Raw genomic sequence first — 16,520 nt, forward strand, 5'->3', positions numbered from 1 at the left:
TACTCACGTAATAAACGCTCTTACAACGATCGGCTAGTTAAAGCATCTACAATATTACAAAAGGTTCTAGTTTACTGAAAAGGTATTTAACTTTTTTATATACTAAAGAAAAGGCTTTTGTTCACACGTAGCTCCGATTTTTAACCGACTTCAAAAAAAAAGGAGGAGGTTATCAATTCGGCCGGTATATTTTTTTTTTTTTTTTTTTTTATGTATGTACACCGATTACTCCGAGGTTTCTGAACCGATTTACGTGATTCTTTTTTTGTTCGATGCGGGATGGTGTCGAATTGGTCCCATAAAAATTTTATTCGGATAGGCCCAGTAGTTTTTATTTTATGAGCATTTTTGTCTGTAGGTATTTGTAAATTTTGCAAGTGCAAGTTTGAAGTCGGTTGTTTTTAACGCAGTTATCACTTGTGTACCGTAAAATTAGTCCTGCGAATAAAACTGGACGGTTCATAATAGTCAAGAGCAGAATAAACAATGAAAGAGCTCAAACTTTCCCGTTTCAATAAGAAGGGATTGTGAAGGGAAATATATTACGGTTACCTATTTAATCAATAGCAGAATTATCGAGGGTTCGCAGTAGGCACGTGTCAATTGTAACAGGTTTTCTTATTCGATTTGTAGTTAGATCAATTACAATTTTATTAACTTTGAGTTTCTCGGATAAATATATAATCAGTTTTCTAAGATTTTTTACAAAGACATTATTATGTCAGTTCAATACGATAAAGTATAAAGTTTACAAATATACAAATTAAGGTTAATCCAATAATGTAAATTAGCGTCGGTGATCAGAAAAGAAAAGTTCTCTTATTTATAGAGTTTCAATTTAAACTGGGGAGCATTGATGGAAGCATTTAATAGCAAACATTTTTGCTAGCGACTGGCTGGAAAGTTATTCTCTTTGTACTCGCCTCTTAGTAAGGGTCAGACTTTTTATTTTGAATTCTGACTTTTCTAACTGAAAAGTAGAATATTAGAAAACATACCTTTTAGATATTTATTTATCATGATGCATAATTTACAATGTCACTCGTATTTTTTTTTATTAAATGTAAGTCTGAATCTTTGTTATCATAGTATTTTAGAAATCCGTAAAGGAGATCCGTGTCTTTTGAGTTGTATGTGAGTACATATTTATAAGGTTTGATAAAATTTACTGTATACATGAGAATGTATTTAGAAAATATTGATGGGAATAGTTTAGTGCACACATTGATGTTTCATGACCTTCTTATTTATATATTTATAATGGAAAATGTGCAAACGAGACAGGTTATTGTTATTTACATTCATCATATATTCAACAAAAAAGAGGAACACTTAAATTCGATTTGTTTTCAATATAAAGGAATGATAAACATCATAGCTGTTGTATTCAATTGAGTAAAAATGTACAAGTAAGCATTTGTCAATATTCGCCTACGCTGTAGATATTTGTGTATTGACGTAGAACGAAATAATTGTCTCGTTTCTGGCATTTTGAATAGCGTAAATATGGAAGAAAATGGGATATTCAATAAATAATATAATATTTGATAACAAAAGGCTACTGTGAAGAGTAAACCATAACTGCTAAGTTTATGATTTAAAAGCCAAAAAGCTAAGAATTTGGCTTTATATAAAGTATAAAGATATTATAGAAGAAAATTAAGACCTACTTAAATTCAATCCCAAATAATTAATATTATAACAACAAAATAATATACAACAAATAGCATATGTATTTTAAGATTAAGATTCGTAGAGTCAATTCCATACCTTTCATTATAATATATTAATAAGTTCCCATACGACATTACAAATTAATTTCAATTAGCGAAACAGAGATGTTTGTAAATTTATAAATACATCTCTGAAAGTAAATCTTATTCATACTTGAATGGGTAAGTTAGCGCTTCGAGCGGAATGGGGGTACACGCGTCACTGATGTTGTTATCCGGGAACTCGTCATAACTATTGATATTCTGCTATTTGCTTTTCTATAAGCTAGTCATATTATTCACCTTATTTTCCTGTACACCTAATATAAAAGATATGGTAGTTTTCGAATACAAAATATCTGTCAACACACACGTCGTAATATGTGATCCATACTTAGATCTTAACGAGGCACTAGAAAAGTAAGGCATGGACGATTTTAGCTTCAAAATTATCTATAATCCATACTTATATTATTATAAATGCGAAAGTGACTGTGTCTGTCTGTCTGTTACTCAAGCACGCCTTAACTACTGAACCAATTTGCATGAAATTTGGTATAGAAATATTTTGTTACCCGAGAAAGGACAAATGATAGGTTTTATCCCGGAAATCCAACGGGAACGGGAACTATGCGGGTTTTTCTTTGACTGCGCGGGCGATGCCGCGGGTGGAAGGCTAGTATGCGCATAATTTTAACTTTAACTATTTATGTATAGGTATAATTATTTAATTATTTTTTCTAAGTACTTGAGCTTTTACACCATGTGATATAATAAATCCACCTTTTGCTCACATTAAAGCAATCTTTGTTGTGGTAAAGTACTATAGTTAGTTATTTTACGAGCGAGCATGCTCCACCAGATAAGTATCAAAAAGCAGTGCAGTAATTTATTATATACGTTTACTTTTCTTTAAAAGAGCGATACCAGACGTCGATTCTTGGAAAGTTTAAAACTTGATATGGTTTTACTCCATTTTTAATAACGATAAACATGGATCAAATATGTAATCTACATTAAAAAATTTAACTACATTCGCTTTTCTTGAGACCGTTATTAAAGGCAATTATAATCGTTGTCTATTCTAAAGTGGTATATAATAAATATAAATTGCATATAACACGCATATATTTATACATAACAAAATAACTGACAAGGTAGGACGTTTTATTATAATTTTTATCTACAGGTCTCATCAAAGAATTTTTTGATTCGGTCCAGCATTAGGTACTGACAAATCTATGTAGGTATTATTTCAAAACTAAACCATTCTAAGATATTTTTTATGAAGATATAAGTGAGCCCAAAATCATATTTTTTATATATTTTGTTACTTGGTTCAACAAAAAAATTTCTAATCAACTTTTACTTGACTACAAGACATTTTATCGCGAGTAAATACGATGTAACATTTTGTAACGACATGTATGAGTATCTACAATGAGTACGTACCTACTGTTGGCAGTAAAAATTTACAACCTTCATGTAATAGAAGCATTTTCTCTTGACGATGCGATATACTTTTTGAAACAATGTGTATGTCTATCTGCAAATATGTAATAGCTATAAAAAATTACTTTAGTACCTACAATATATCATATCTATTTCCCCTGCCTGAACTACAAAACGAATTTGAAAGAATTTTATACATAGAAAGGACATCGCCTATCGTACGTGAAGTGACGTGAAAAAATGTTCTTTTTTGGTTCATCATTCTGGTGTTAAAAACGTAGAACCGATATAATCACAATTTTGTCCCACCTCTTTTGTTTTAAAAACAGATTTCCTTAAATATCACAGTAATGTATAAAACGTACCTAAGTTATAACTTATCTTTAGAAAAACAGTGAGCCGAACGCGTACTTCGTGCGTTGTTCAGCATACTAATAACTAATTTGCAACTAAAATTATTTTTCTTCCCTCTGCTTTTTCGGAGCAAACATTTAAGCATCAAAGTTAGAAGCCTAGAAAGTAATTTTACAAATTTTACATAACCTCTTTTTTATATACTAATGTCTGAATTAAATCAACATAAAACTGACTTAAGTAGAACAGAAACTGTGACAGAAGGTAGAACACTATTAATGTGTACTTTATGGCACATAAAATATTAGCGATGTTACCTATGATTGAAGTAAAACTACTTTTTACTTCAATAGAAATGCAATTTATCTTGCTTTTATGAAATTACCAATGACGTATAATTGACTAGAGCAAAAGTTAAATTGGTAAAAAAATAAAAGGTTGAATTGTCTCTCAACTCGGTCACGGCTTACCAATCAAATGTAAATGCAGTTTGCAGAATACCGGCCTTATAAGGATTGTTTTTATTAACACTGAAGGCTTTTACATTGAAAAGTACGAATTCTGTCAAAATAATGAAAGCACTTGTGATCGTAGTTTATTATTGTGACGTACCTAGTTCATGAAATGATGAAAAGATTTCGGGTGTAACTTCGTCCAAAACTTAGTAAATGTTCATTTTATATTAATTGATAGTAATTAATTAGAAAGTCTTTAATCATATCACCAAAATGCTGTATGTAATTTTTATATTCATAGCAAAGAGCAATAAAACACATTCAGCAAAACAATCACAGATTCCAAAGCTCCAGCAAAACCCTCACTCAAGACCTAAGTCCAATCCCAAATGTCATGATGCTATTAATCATGCCCCGACAACAAAAAATATGGCGGGCGCGTATCAAAAGGGAAATGTAGAAAATTATGTTTCTCCAGAATACGTATAATTATTCATTTCGTGTCTTATCGCTGAAATATGTTTGGAGAGATAATGGTCATTAAAGCGTTATAAGTTTCGTATTTATGCGAAAAGGAGCTACATAGGAATATAATTATTATACTCTGCTATTGGTGAATATCAGCGTGGTCAGGAAGAGCCAAACCACTAATTGTACCACAATTCTCGGCACTGAAATTCTCTATAATTTATTTTAGCCGATATGTTACCGCCGGAGTTGGTGGAATTTTAGTATTTGACATTTTGCACACCCCACTGCGTGTATTTTTTAATGTCATGATAATTCTGGTGTTTTTAAAAATCTTTATGAAAATTTATACATGTCAGTGTTTTTGGTACAATATCACAATATTTTTGTAACAATAAAACTTGAATAAAATATAGGTAATACTCAAACTCAGTTCACTAATACTACGCTGCGTAAGTAATACTTATAATTAAAATAGTATACTGTACTGTACTGTACTGTACTGTGTAGTACTGTGAAAAGTAATTATTGAATTCGTCTCTATAATACATAAAAAAATTACATACAAATACATATATAAACTATATACATACATAATAAACTACTATACATACATAAACTACTATGATTTTATTAACCAAGCATTTACTTTCAGAAATAAAAGAAAAAGTACGCACAGCGAATTAAAACTTTCCATAAAATTTATAACATAGCAGCTGCAGGCAATTGTACATTTCTAAGTTTTCAGTTTAGACTTTAGATTGTAAGTATTTCAGAAAATCTATTGAAACTTTAATTATTGTAAGGGAAATCTTTTTGTTCTTTAATGAAGATTTTTACTAGCAATATCAGTTACCTTTGACTTAATTGAGTGGCATAATATCTTAATGAGGCACTAGAAATGTAAGGCATGGACGATTTTAGCTTCAAAATTCTCTATAATTAGATATTAGATATTATATTCGAAAAGAATGCAAAAAAATATTTATTTTTTACGTCAAAACTTAAAAGTTTAAAGTTTAAAGTTTATTCTCATGAATAATTGTTACTAGCCCGATTGTATTAAAAGTTTGTGTTAAGAATGTTATATTGAAAATAAAGTGTTTTTAAAATTAAATCAAAATATAAAAAAAACAATTAATCATGAGTAAACCTGCAATTACTAAATTCGGACCATCAATCAATCCGATCGGCGAACGTCGTGTTTGTAATGGATAGGTTGTATTACTTGTCAGTTGGTCGACATAGTTGCAAACTGGGACACAGTGTCATACCAAAGCAATGCAACTTTAGAAGCGCAGCGACCAGTATTGCCTCAAATCAGAAATTATAATACAACAAATTCAAGTCTTACGTTAGTTTATTGAATCATTAAATCCCCTTCTTAATTTCATTACGTACACACTGTTATTAACCGAAATACCTAATCACACAGATAAAACCTTTATTAATTTACTTAAGCGACGCTAAATTGAACATTACTAAAAGCTTATTAATTTGTGTGTACATCTGATTTTGATGGCAGATCCCGTTTGTTTACAAAGAAGTTGATGTGCAATCCTCAAGATTTACTCACGGCTGCAATAGACAATTCCGAGAGCTCTCCATTTAAACGTAGTGTGCCCAACATAAACATAGTCAAAAGACTTGTCGATTAAGTACAGAGGCAGCATTTCGTAGCGCGTAGCTCGTAGCCGTAGCCAGTTCTCAGTTGCCCTTTAATCGAATCGGGCGCGAGTCTGCACTGGAGAGTTTCGCGCACAGAATTTCACGATAGCTATTCGTGTATACTCGCTTAACGAAATGTTAGTGTTACTGGATATGCCGAGATAACTTTCAAGGCAAGTGGAGGAATTTCTTTAGAACTTTAAGCTTCTTAGCGAACGATGAACTCGTTTGAAAAGTTTTTCAAATTATAAGAGCAAATAAATATTATGTTTCCTTTCTCAAAGTTATTTTCATATTTCTATATTTATTGTTTAATAGAATTTCGTTTTATAGCACATCCGTTAAATACGCATAAACTGATGTTAGTGTCCTTTCTGCATAAAAGTGTTCCTTTTATATGACATTTTTATACGCTCCGCATATAAATAAAATAAATTTTTTCCTTTTTGGTGCCTTATCTAAATTTTGCATTATATTTTTTAGTCTCTTTTATTTTTATTTGTGCTCACTTTAGATCCAGAGATTATATATTACCTACTTAAGGTCCTAAAGGACCCAAAAGGTCCTAAACAGTAATTCAAATTATTTAATTTAATTACTAATTGTTTTTATTGAAGATAATAATATAAATGTACCTAATAGACTACATTTAGATGTGTTAACCGGCAATATAATTAAGAAGAATTTATTTAAATCTAAATGATGAATATAATCTTTTGAATTAGAATTTTATACAAAGAAAACATAAATTGGAAAGAACACGTGCTCGTACATAATTTTATAATACTTTAGGGATGACGAAATTTGATGAAAAGATGTTATCGTTGTGGTCTGAAAAGCTAATAAAGTTTTGTCCCAAAAATGTACATTTTGAAAAGTATAAATGGGAACATATAAATCAGGTTTAAATAATTTTACTCACATTTAGATGAACTTTTGAAAAACAGTTTTGTGTGATGATTTAAAAGCGTCTAAGTGTTCATACTTAAGTCTTAAATAAGGCGAAGCGGAGAAGAAATCTTTCTTCGGTGCTCCAACTAATGTCTCTTTGCTATCAGTGTTCAGAGCTATTCCCGACCGGGTTTACCCGGTTTTCTCATGCGATAGTGTAAGCATCCGGTTCGGTCCAATCTACCGCTTAAAGCTTTCGAAGAATCGACACAAAATGTTGATAGGAATCATTGACCATTTGATGTCAATAAGTACCTCGTGTCATCAGCAAATGTTAGTTATGTAAATTTGTTCTTTTTCTTTTTTTTTACAATTTGGATAAGTGCCCATAACATACCAGTATAAGGTTAATAATCAGCTTAATTAAAATAAGTAGTTATACCGGAATAAAGTGGAACAAACTTCTTGATATTTGATCATCCATATTTCATAACGATCCTAATTTCAACCTCACATGAAATTGAAGTGGCACTCATAATCGACTTTGAAAGTCGATGACATTCAATATTTGTATAATTATCTTGATGACGGGAGACACTTTCCGTTAATTAAGTCGTTTTAGTTGGAAAACGATATAACAAGAACAACTGCGCGCTGCGTGAACTTAAATTTCGTTTAATTAAAACTTTCCTTCAGTTAACTCATGTGAGAAAGATTGTTTGCTTTAATTACTAGGTTCAAACTTTATTATGTTAAAAATAGACTCATTTCCTTATGGGTGAGGATTGGACATTTACATCTCTATTGCATGCTAAATAGAATATTTCGCTGGACATCATATCTAGAAAACTCTTTCAATAAAATGCATAAGTTATTAAATAAACAATAGTTCAAATAATTTTACAGTGCAAATATACGCTCAAAAAACTCCCCAAAACTCCTTAAATAATCAATTGAAATTTCTATTCACACCATTATTTTTTCATTGATCTTTCATATCTGTGTTAAATTCAATTTCACACCTTTTACCCAATACAGTGTTGTGAAGAAAAAGATGTTACATATTAGGTTTCCTGTGCGAACGACGTTTCAGGATATTGGAATACTTAACAACGTAATATGTATCGTAATATTCACATGGTATCGCTCACGTAACGACGATCCAAATTCCAGATAATAATACACGATCACTATAGATAATAAAATGGAATCGAATAACTCATATCTATACGTTTTTATAGCTAACGTCATACATTTGTAATAACTGCAGGTGGAAAATTGTCTGAGTCTACTTTTTTGAACAGACATTTTTTGTACACCTATATTTTGTTTGGGTGACTTAACTATAGACACATTTTTAATATTTAATAGTTATTTAATAGTTTTTTTTTAAATATTTATAAGTGCATAATATAAAAATGCTGTCTCTAGTATAGCACCCTAGCTCAAGATTTATTCAGCTCAAGACATATCTATAAAACTGGACCTTAAGTTCCTAGTTGGTATAAAATGCCTGTTCTTAAAAAACACAGCAATAATTTTGATATATTTTACACACAAATAATATAAAATTAAACTCCTTCCTTCTACAAACGATTTAGTTCTGTCGTGTAATGTGTAATTCATCGAAGCATTGTTGAATAAACCACAAAGAGATATGACGTCGGCGTTTCGGACTAAGAAAGGTTCATTCGAGAGAACGAAGGGTAAAGTGACCAAGCACGATTTTCCCTTCAAGACACTTTTGTAATGGTTTATATCCATTTCAATTTTTTCAATTTTTTAATATTTCTAAATTAAGATGATAAAACATAATATGACATGAATTTTGAACGTTGATTATATGTAACTTGATTACATACTGTAAAATATTTAATGTTGAATTTAATATTGCCATTACTATAAAGCTGTAATCCATACTAATATAATGAATGCGAAAGTGTAACTCTGTCTGTCTGTCTGTTACTCAATCACGCCTTAACTAACTAAACCAATTTGCATGAAATTTGGTATAAAGATACCCGAGAAAGGATATAGGATAGGTTTTATCCCGGAAATCCCACGGGAACGGGAACTATGCGGGTTTTCTTTGACTGCGCGGGCGATGCCGCGGGTGGAAAGCTAGTACGAAATAAGCATAAATAATACAGAATCGTTATACAATTCCACATAACACACTACATTGTAAATAAAGCCCAGTCTTACAACAATTTTTGGAGTGAAATAAAGTTTCATGTTTTCGCAAGATTTCACCCTAAAAATGCTTTCCTAATTTATGGTAAAACACACGTACTTCCATTAGTTAATGGTACAGATTACACTCGAGCTGAGGGAAAAAATTGCGTATCCATCATGTAATTACACCCTTTATGCTAACTCACGTTACACAGCGACTATTAATAGGTTCTTCAAAATGGCACACATGAAATTCGATATTCAAATTCTTTTGAGTCTTGCTTGCTGAAATACAGGCCACTAACATTTTTCTTCGTAACCACATTAGAGATAAAGTTGAACAATGCAGAACATTTGTCGATGGAAAATAAATTGATTGGAGTCGTATGGATATTGAAATGTTACCGAGTGCTGTGTGCATCCTAACATTTATATTGATGCACTTCGAAAATTGAATTCTTTATAAATGGGAAAGCATTTGCTTACAGTATAAGTTTTAAGAGAGATTCTGATTGAGTCGCGCTTGGCGCATGGAATGAATGAGTTTATTCACTTTGCGCGTCTTACGTAGATACTACCTACATCTAGTATCGACAACGACGACGAGATTGTAATTTTAGTTTACCTTAACTACTTATTACACATGCCTTTAAAAAATATGGATATTTAGTTGCTTTTTGTATATAAGGACGTGTATAGACGTATGTACTGTACAAAATAGAGACATAAATTGCGTATGAAAAAATGCTGTTCCGTGAAAATAAAGTTTAGGTACGCAGCACGTAACTTTTACATGAAATTAATGTGTGGTGGTCAACGCAAAAATATCCCACCAAGCCTACAATCTATATACCTGCCAGTTCTACTGTTCGTAAAGACAATTTATGGTTTCCTACTTTCCGGACTAACGTTTTCTTCTTTTCCTTTTTATAAGCATTTTATAACTGGAATAGTTTCGAAACTCGGTTACGTTATTGGGTCAGGATTTCTTGTTTGAAAATAAATAATATTCGATATTGGCTGCAAGTTTGAAGAATTTTTGTAACATAATAGAAGTTTGTGCTTGATTAAATTATCATTCTTTCCTATTATCATCGTTATCTTTACAAGAATAATAAAGAGACATTTATTTCATTTAGTTCGTAAATATATGACTGGGATACTCTGAATAATGTTATCTATAGTACAGTTTTGAAAAGATAGTTCATAGCAATATTTTGAGTAGTAGAGCTCGTTGAACGCTCGATTGAACCAATTTTTTTTTGTAATTGCATTAGATACAATAATTTATGTTTATAAACTTTAGTGTCACAACTACAAACTATTATTTTTATTTCTTGGTTAGTCAGTAAAAATGATAAGTTCTCTAATAAGGTTAGTTTTTAGATGATTTTCATTATTATATAAATAGTTTTTAATTAATGAATGGAATATACATATGTGGTGAAGGATAATAATTCATAAGATAGAATATAATATCTTCTTTTCTACACATCGTATCTGCAATAGTGGAATTTAATTAAAAATGGGTATCGTAATAGAGTTTAGAGTCGTATTGTCGTACATATATTATTTCGGGCGAAAATTACCAATTATAATCAGTCTTTCTGCCTTACAGCAATCTATTTTAACGGGGTCATTGGTTTTCGTTTGAGGTTCCTTTGAGTTAGAAACGAAATACGAAAGCGCTTATTTTCATCACCTCAACATTCAATTTCGGGAATCTTAACAAAAGCTGAATGATCAACATAGTATTAAGATAATAATAATTATAATTTTGTTCTATTATCAAGTGATATGACAACGAATATAACATGAAGATAATTTATTAAGTTTTGATTTCAGACAATGTCTTGTCATTTTACAACTCTCTCCTAAGCGGGCCTCTTCGTTTTTAAAGCATGTTATAAAATCTTTAATTTCATATTGAACATAAACACAATTTTATTTAATACTAGCTTCCGCCCGCGACTCCGTCCGCGCGGAAAAATTAAGATTTTTTTTTTCTACGTATTTTTCCGGGATAAAAAGTATCCTATTTTATGCCCAGGATAATAAGGTATAATTATACCAAGTTTCATCGAAATCGAACGGTTAGTTTTCACGTGATGCCTGAACATACAGACAGATAGACAGACAGACAGACAGACAGACAGACAGATAGACAGACAGACAGACACACAGACAGACAGACATACAGACAGACAGACAGACAAAATTTTTTTTAATCACATATTTGGGTTTTGTTTCGATCCAGTAACACCCCCTGCTATTTATTTTTTCAATATTTTCAATGTACAGAATTGACCCTTCTACAGATTTATTATACTATGTATAGATTTCTTCGTGGTTGAGTATCCGTGAGAACAAACTGTTGGACTAATGGTAATGTTAATAGCACTACAGTTCTATGGGGAAAACTGCGACACCCTCATTGTAATACAAACTTTGAGACAATGTGTATGCTTGTATAATACCTATATAAAGATCTAGGTACTATTATCATATTAAAGATAAAATAAAATAATCTCTAGAGTATGAATAACTTTCCATTAATTTCATATTATATAATTTCTGCAACATAACTGTACTGAAACTGCATCTGATATTTGAGTCATAAAGTTTTACAGTCTACATCTGACCACTTCATTTTCTGTTTCTCTCGTGAGGGTCGGATTTTCTTTATAAACACAAACTCCGTGGAGAAAATGTGATTGCCAATCGGATCGACTGCGCTTACCGGATTCACTGAAATGTAAGATATATTACGACACCAACTCCGCAAGTGCCGTAAATTTTATGGTAAAAAGCGAGAGTGTGAGAGCGTAAAAGGGCATCTGTCTCGTTTCGTTAACTAAGAACTGACGGAATATTTTAGGGCTCGTTTCGGCCCCGTGAACTCGGGCGCCATCATTGCCCATTTACCTCCGAATGGGTTAAATATGCTAAGAAGCTCTCATGAAGCAGTAATAGTGGCAAGACCCTAAACAGTTTGATGTAATTGTAGCCATTACGGGCTTGTTCTAGCTCGATAATTAACTGTTCATCAAATTACTGGAAACGTTTAGGTGTATATGTATGTTATATAATGTTATACCGAATTTACCGAGTCCTTGTAGGTATAATATGTGTAAAAACTTTTATAAAACATATGGCATTATTCAGCATAAACATCCTTTGCATTATAAAATGGTATGAATGTGTTGGGGCTTGTTATGTGCGGGTGTAATAAAAGATGATTAACTACGCAAAAGGTTATATTTCGTTAACTACATATATTTAACCGTATGTAATTAATATTCGACCTAATGCGACCCACCCGCGTCCCGACAAGCCCGTGACTGTCTGTGCATAGCGCACGAACTGTTTATATATGAGTTACCGTGTGAACTTTCTTAGCGTTACACTTGAAATTCGATAACTCATAAATTGGCTTGTCGACGCTACAAATGTTTGGTTATTGCCGTAGGAGTAAGGAAGGAAGTTTCATCTAATTCGTTATTAAACTAGCAATAAAAACGTCTTCAATAATGCGATGTATTCAAAGAATATAAACGAGAAGTACATCGTAAAAGCCTCTTATCGCACGAATTCTCGCGGGAAGTATAACGACAAGCGGACAGTGCCGCAGGAAATATGGATACTAAAAAATCTTATTAAATTCCACTTGACATGAAACATTCGTTATAATTGGATAATAGGAGCCTAGCAGTTCATGTTTGCATTCTAAGCTATTTGCTTTTTCGCCTTTAGCTTCGTATTAAAGCGACCACCCAAGCATTTAATTCCTCACACAATACCACATATGTAGAGGTAGTAGCACAATCGCTTCAGCTGTTTTGAGGTAGGATTAAAACATACACATAAAATTTCTCTAGTTGTTATTCAAACAATTTTATCGCCCAAGCCCACGCTACAAAAACCATGTTGCCATGTTAAGCTCTTGTTTTGTTTAGGGATTGACTGACATAACATGAGTATGATACATAAACATTATTATACCGAGAACACTGTTTATTAAGCAAATTGAGAGCAGAATTTACATAAAGCAAAATAGCCATAAATCAATGACAGCAACAGTTCCTACTAAGCTGTGTTTTAGCTCCAACATATATTCTTGGAAATTTTGGTAAACATACTAAAATAATTATGTACAATTTAAAGTTCACGCTAAGATTTATAATTGTTTTCCCAAGTTTATCCAGAAGTATAGACCTTGAGTATGATTAAAAAAGTACTATATTACTATTTACTAGACCCTTTTTACATATATTTTATTTAGTACATACCCAGTTCTTTTAACAAGTTTATACATTGAATTTGATATTTTTAGTTTTATGGCATTCAAATGCTTTATAAATATAAATTTATAAAGAATAGAAATTTATAAGTTTATACATGTGCTTCTACTTGGTGTGAAAATCTTAAAATCTTGTTTTTAAATATATTTTTTGTAAAATAATCGTTTCTAGACTGATATTAAAGTGTTCACAATAAAAGATGATTACTGTAGGTTATGAGTTCACTAAATTTACTATAATTAATTATCCATTATTGTTATAACCACGCTATTTTGGTAAACTATAGGTAATTAAATTTCTATTCTATTAATGTAAATTATACTGAGTATAATTTTAGTCCTTGAGATATTTTCATTTGAAAATTAACATTCAATACAAACATTACATAGTATAATTAATAGTTATTTTTAGTTATAATTAATAGTTATTTTTAATACCAACATTGATTTTTGCCTGGTTATGTTGGTAGTAATAACCAACTTCTAAAGCTGGGGTTCTTTTAAACATTCATAATTTTAAAAAGAATAATAGTTGTCCCTAGATACGTATACGATTTTGTACATATTTTCATCGTACACATATACCTATATAATATAAGATTATTGAAAGTAAATTAACAAGAAGTGTGTTATAACAAGCCTTGTGCCAGACAAACTCTCGTGGGTAATAATACTTTCTTTATATGATTAGTTTATATTAAAGGTACGAGGGATTATTTTGTATTTGACTTTAGTAGACTTGAATTGTATAAGGAGTAAAAAAACTTTCAATGTCTATTATGTAAGTTTTTTTTCGTTAATAAATAGAACTTGAAGCACGTATTCGATTATGAAATTAATTTCACTTGCAGAAAGCTACTTTATTCATGACGTTACCTACATCATTTTAGAATCTTCAATGTAAAATTTAATAAAATTGGTAAAACTAATCCAAATAAATAATTTATAGCCTAATCACATAATAACTTTCCACCGCATTTTTTCCTAAACAGTAAAATAACTTTCCATTCGTCCCAGAAGTAAAAAGATAATGTAGCGAGAAGAAAATCCCTGCATTCAGACTTCACAAAGCTTATGTAAGCGTTTGTTCATAACTTCTAGCGCTCGTGTATAAAAACTATCTGTTCTCTTAAAAGCCTCGTGCCAAACTCGGCACGTATTTACGTACATTTTGTATTTATGCCATGCAAGGGTTAACGAGTCATACTTCGAATATCCACTGCGGTTGACAGTTGTTTGTTTTCTTCTGTTTACTGCAAGTATATACGTTGTAGAGCGTTATTGGAACGGCAATTATTCTTTAAACTAGGACTTTATTAGATGGTAGATAATATTATGATCTATATTAAGCTATTGCATAGCTTCTATCGCAGGCCTTGAGCGCGGGGACCAAGAAATTCCGTAACGAAAAAACCTCACGCTCCCCACTCCGACGGTCAGAGGTGTGGCTTGAAGGCATGCTATGCAATAGCTTTACCGCGGCAGTCCCCGAATGCCACACGTTTTTATACTTATATCTATTACCTTTCTCGTATAGTTCGAACGCCTCCTCGCTGATGATGTAAGAATTTATCTCCCCGACCATTAATTTCAGCTTATGCTTATTGGCGAAATTTTTCATGAAAACGTAAATTTAATCGTAATCTATATTTAATGTGAGACATTAAAAAGTGAGCTTGTACCTAATTGTAGTAAGTAAATTGTATTTTAAATACAACTGCTTGACACTGGGCTTGAGTGGCAAGGTGGTACTTAGCGTCAGGTATTGCACCCATTCATGTCGTAACTTAGCTCTAATTCAGGGCCTTTACCCACTAGTCCGTAAACGTACGACCGTATTGAAGGCATAAACGAGTGAGCAAGTGCAAAATATTGTTTCAACTAAATCAACAAACATTTCCTTTGCTCTATAGTTCTATACTACACTGTACCATGACGTTACTCGGCAAGTGTAACTTACATCACTGTAATTGAAAAAGCTGCCACAGCAACGTCTAAAATCTAGCCTTACAAGTTTGATTGATACATTATACCACTGGGCTTACCATCAAACTTCTAAAGTAATTGTATGAGGAAAATCATGTAAGTCATACAAAAGCTTTCAAGCCCATTATAGAGCTTGCAAGACCTAGACGAAAGCGTTATTCCCGTCACGTCGACGACGTCCGCTTTGCAAGCTAAGTACGCTTCATTTTATTTATTACTCTTAGGCCGAGAACTTGGTGTAGCTATTTGTCTTGTTTATCTTTGTATCTGCATAGAAATTTTCTTTGCCTTGAGTAATTAGTTTGAGAGAACTGCGAATGGGTGTTTTAAAGGTAGACATTTATATTCTAAGAAAAAACGTTTATCATAAGTACAATAATTATTTTCAAAGAAATATTCCTTATAAGTATTAAGTACTTAAGTTTATTTGATTATTGATCGTTTCAACCTCTTAAAGTTGGCAATGTTGATTTACTAGTATACTAAGATTTTAATTGTTAAATTGCGCACCAGATATTTATAATATGTACGGATAAAACAAAAGCTTAAATGTTTAGGCCGTCACTTTCTGCAATGAGGCATAATTAGGTCAATGTCGCATCTCATACATATTAAGTAGGTATATTAGTTAGAGAAAAGAACAACGCAGATTGAACATTATTATTCAAGTACGAAAAGGGTATGAGTAATAGACGCATGCTCTGATATTACCATTTCTATGATCCAAATATATCTTCGAAGTTCGACCTTACTAATAAATGACAAGATTACTCAGATTGACACGTACTTTATTATATATTATTATCGATTCAAGGGACCCTCTACAGATAGCTTACGGAGAGGAATCATTTGGAGGGTTGATGGTCACTATTTACCCGACTACGGCAAAGCAAAAGGAGGGTTATGATTTTGACAGGCTATGTATGTATGTATGTATGTATGTTCATCTGTTCCCTCGTAACGTCTAAACTACTTATCAGAATTTGACAAATGACATATCATTAGAAGCGTCTTAATTGTCCGCTGGTTATAGGGTATATGGGGTTTCACAAAATCTAA

Source organism: Colias croceus, chromosome 1, assembly GCF_905220415.1.
Source record: "Colias croceus chromosome 1, ilColCroc2.1".
In the NCBI taxonomy this organism is placed as follows: domain Eukaryota; kingdom Metazoa; phylum Arthropoda; class Insecta; order Lepidoptera; family Pieridae; genus Colias; species Colias croceus.